Source organism: Panthera onca, chromosome X (genome assembly GCF_046562875.1).
Source record: "Panthera onca isolate mPanOnc1 chromosome X, mPanOnc1 haplotype 2, whole genome shotgun sequence".
NCBI classification, from domain to species: domain Eukaryota; kingdom Metazoa; phylum Chordata; class Mammalia; order Carnivora; family Felidae; genus Panthera; species Panthera onca.
In genome coordinates, this window is record NC_138357.1 from 128,926,473 (window position 1) to 128,931,168 (window position 4,696).

Genomic DNA, 4,696 nt, shown 5'->3' on the forward strand with positions numbered 1-4,696 from the left:
GCCTCATCCTACAAAACCCCCCCAAACACACCCAGAAACCGTACTCAACCAGGATATTCAGGCACCACCCCCCCCCCCCACATACATAAAATTAAGTTTCTGTGGAAAATTAACCATCGCAAGGAGTGAGCGACAGGAACAGCTACATGGGCGGGGAAGCACCGAGTGGACACTCCCGTTGTCTCCCCAGGTGCAGCCCCACAGGACAGCTTGTGGCCCTGGTGCCTCGGAGGTTGTCCCCCAGGAATCACCCGCCTCCACGGAGACGTCCACACGTGCCCGCACGCTCCTGTCTCCGTGGGATGCTGTCTGAAAACAGCTGACGCAGATACGCCACCACGGGAGCCCGGACCCACAGACGTCGCTGCCCTCCCTGTCCCGGCCACCTGTTCCCAATCCTCGTGTGGAAGAAATCGGAAGGACGGACGCCATCGCCTCTGAGCCCCTTGGAGAAGGCTGGACACGTCCCCGTGCAAAATTCAAAAGGAAACATTGTCATCTCAATTCCGGACACACAGCCTGTGAAAACCAACACCCGTGCGGTCAAACCTGTGACTTACCCGCTGCACAAAAATCCTGCGAAATCGCTATAAGGCAGCCACGCAGGGTCTCCTTTGGCGGGTGAGTTAGGAATATGTTGTTTAAAACATTTATTTATTTTTGAGAGACAGAGAGAGAGAGAGAGCAAGGGAGGGGCAGAGAGAGAGGGAGACACAGAGTCCAAAGCAGGCTCCGGGCTCCGAGCTGTGAGCGCAGAGCCTGATGCAGGGGTTGAAGTCATGAACCGTGAGATCATGTCCTGAGCCAAAGTCGGACGCTTAACCGACTGAGCCCCCCAGGCGCCCCCACAGGTGTTTCTAACCTGCATCAAAGACTCAGGGACATCGTATCCCAGGTTTCCCGTCCTACGCCCAAGAGACGTGTCTGCTGTTCTGTCTCTTACGAGGACCCCTGTCATTGGATTCAGGGCCACCCCGATCCAGGATGAGCTCACCCTAAGATCCTTCATGCACATCTGCAAAGACCTTTTTTCCAAATAAAGTCCTGTTCCCAGATTCTGCGGGTTAGGATGTGAACACGTCTTTCTTTGGTGGGGGGCCGGGGGGTGTGGGCGGGAGACACCCTTGTACCGAGTAAACCCGCGCGTATGGCCATGTTTTAACCACAGAAGCAGCCGGTGAATCACAGGGTCCTCACACTGTGTGCACAAGAGACGGGAACAGTTTGCCCCCGATGAGTCAGAACACAGACGGATCCCGGTGATGCAAACGCGTGGAAATATTCCTGGAATTCACACGCTCACGATTTCACCACACCTGGGTCTGTGCGCATTTCGGAAACCAGCACAGGTGCAGGAAGAGGCAGTGACCGCAGAATTAGAAGCCGGGGACCCCCCTCCTGCACCCCTCAGAGCCTCCCTGACCTGGGGCCCGTCGTCTCGACTATCTGTGGTCCCCACGCCCCCCTCTACGCAAAGTGGGAATCGGGTGGGGGGCTTGGATCCCGCACCCCGAGTCCCCAAACCACCCCCAAGTGTGAAATGCATGTTCCCACACGCCAGCCTTGGGCCAACCTGATCTCACTGTTCCCAAGTTCGAGCCCCGCGCGGGGCTCCCTCTCTCTCTGCCCCTCCCCCGCTCGTCCTCTGTTTCTCTCTCTGTCTTTCTCTGAGCTTTCTCTGTCTGTGCATTGCACGATTCATCGTTCGAAACTCTGCCAACCGGTTTCCTTTTTTAAAAACACTTTTTTTTAAGTTTATTTATTTATTTTGAGAGAGACCACGACCTGAGCCGAAGGCAGACGCCCAACCCACTGAGCCACCCAGGTGCCCTTAGCCAACCTGTTTTCTGAAACCGCTTACGTTAACTCTGTCCTGCATGTGTCTGGTCTATGTGAGAATGAATTCTCCACCCCCACCCGTCCGCACGTTGATTTTCAGGCACAGAAGCAGGGCTCAGAGGCAAGACGGTGTCTGTGGGTTAAACACCTCCCTCCCCGAGGGGCGGGCACTGATTCTGCCTCCTTCTGTTTGGGAATTCACAGGAAACCGCTGGCAAAGTGACTGCACGCAGCCGGCCCTTGTGCTGCGTCCCCTGGGAAGCCAGTGGCCACATCCAGGACTACACTAATTTCCTGGGTCTCCCGTGACAAATGCATGGCACGGGGTGCCTTGGGCAACAGACATTCCTTCTCTTTGTCCTGGAGGCCGTGAGTCTGAGGTCCAGGCAGGGTGGAGGCTGGGGGTCTGAGAGGGGTGAGGCTGGGAGGCTGAGATCCAGGCAGGGCTGAGGCTGGGGGTCTGAGATCCAGGCAGGGTCGAGGCTGGGGGTGTGAGGTCCAGGCAGGGCTGAGGCGGGGAGGCTGAAGAGGGAGCCTGAGATCCAGGCAGGGCTGAGGTTGGGGGTCTGAGGTCCAGGCAGGGTGGAGGCTGGGGGTGTGAGTTCCAGGCAGGGCTGAGGCTGAGAGGCTGAGAGGCTGAGATCCAGGCAGGGTTGAGGCTGGGGGTGTGAGGTCCAGGCAGGGCTGAGGCGGGGAGACTGAAGAGTGAGCCTGAGATCCAGGCAGGGCTGAGGCTGGGGGTCTGAGGTCCAGGCAGGGTGGAGGCTGGGGGTGTGAGTTCCAGGCAGGGCTGAGGCTGAGAGGCTGAGAGGCTGAGATCCAGGCAGGGCCGAGGCTGGGGGTCTGAGGTCCAGGCGGGCTGAGGCTGGTTCCTCCTAAGGCCTCTCTTTGAGTGTAGACACCGTCTTCTCCGTTTGTCCTCACCTGGTCGTCCCCCTGTGTCTGTGTCCCGACCTTGTCTTCTTATCGGGACCCCAGTCCCATGGGATCAGGGCCACCCTCGTGACCTCATGTTACCTTAAAAGACCCCTGCTCCAAATATCGCCCCGCGGTGACATCGTTTTCTTAGGACGTGTGCGTATGGTCTTTGGTGGGGACACATCTCAGCCCACGATCTAGTCCCCAACGTCCACAGCCCAGATTCCCGTCAACGTTCCCGCCTCAGACCTTCCAGTGCTGGGTCTTGGCCGGCCCAGCGACCACGCTCATGCCCCCGGGGGGCTGCCCGTGAACTGTCAGGGAGACCTTGCAAGGGACACGTGTGCACAGGTGGGAACGTGAGGCGGTGAGAGCCTGGGGACCTGACGGGAGCCAAGATGTGGAAGAACCGAGTGTCCACAGATAGTTGGAAGGAGGAGCAGACTGGTCCATGCCCACAGCGGACTATTAGGCAGCCTTGAAAATTAATAGATCAACATTTAAAAAAAAAGAAAAGACAACTCTGCTTCCGGTCAAGGTGTTGGGCAAGACGTCTCCAAAGCCCTCGACCTCGCACCGTGGGCCGCAAACGCTCAGAGCCAACAGCGGGCAGATGCACAGCTTGGAAGACGGCGTGGCCCAGGGACAGGGTCAGGACACGCGTGGGGTCCCCACGAAGCAAGCGCGTGTTCCCTGCAGGGTCTCTAACGCACGCGTCCCAGAGCCCGGAGCCAGCCGGGCACGGAGGAGCCCGGGTGTCCCCCAGATTGCTCCGTAGCTCCCGCCTTCCCGCCCTGGGGATGTTACCCCTGCAAACCCTTCCGGCTGCCCAGCCGCTGTATCAGCCCGGTCAGCCTGATCCTGTGTCCCAACACCAGGCCCGAGGGCTCCGGGCACGTCTGTCCTGGGCTCAGATAGAGCGTAAAGGGAAGCATTTCCCAGCCGAGGACAGACGGGAAATTATTGGTTGTTTTTTTTCTTTTATAAAAAGAAAGAAACACAGCGTGGAAGCATAAAATAGTGATTTAAATACATCAAACGGGCAAATCCAGAGGGGGCACCGCCCCCCGCCATCAATTGCACACCTCACCCCGGCACACTGAGGGCTGAAAAAAAGAAAGAAAGAACGCACCAAAACTTACGTTTCTGATTCAATTCAGGGAACGGCGTTCTCAACCCAAGCGCGAAGGCAGAAAATAAAAGTGTGATGTCGTGTTTGCTCTGCAGGGAGAAGGGGGCCAGTTGCAAAGCAGATCACGTGCTGTGCCCACCTCGGAACCGGGTTTCCCCGGGTCAAACACAGCCTCCCAGACCATAGAGCAAACGTGCAGAACGGCTGATGGGTTTTCTTGTTCTTTACTCGTCTCCATTGATGCGGACGCTGTCCAGCGGGAAGGCTGCTGGCTTCTGCCTTGCGGACCCACCTGTGTTGTGTGACCTCCAGAGTTCTTTGCTTTTTTTATTGTTTTAAGTGTATTTATCTATTTGAGACAGACGGAGACACAGCATGAGCAGGGGAGGGGCAGAGAGAGAGGGACACACAGAATCGGAAGCGGGCTCCAGGCTCCGAGCTGTCAGCACGAGCCCCACGCGGGGCTGGAACTCGCAAACAGTGAGATCATGACCTGAGCCGAAGTCGGACGCTCAACCGACTGAGCCCCCCGGGGCGCCCCAAAACCTACATTGTTCTGATCCGCCTCGGCCCAGATTCTGTTCAGAATTCCTTACCACTGACGGCTCCTAAAACCCGTTTGTTTTTTGTCCTGTCTGTTCTCCACAAACATATTGTCTCTCCTTCTCCAAGATGTATAAAAATGTATGAAAATTGCCTCCGTCGATCATGTCTTTGGGTCTCGATTTCATTATCGGGCTTCTGTGCACACGTAATAAAACTTTGCTTTTTCGGTTGTGTTCATCTCACTCGTATTAATTCCTAAAC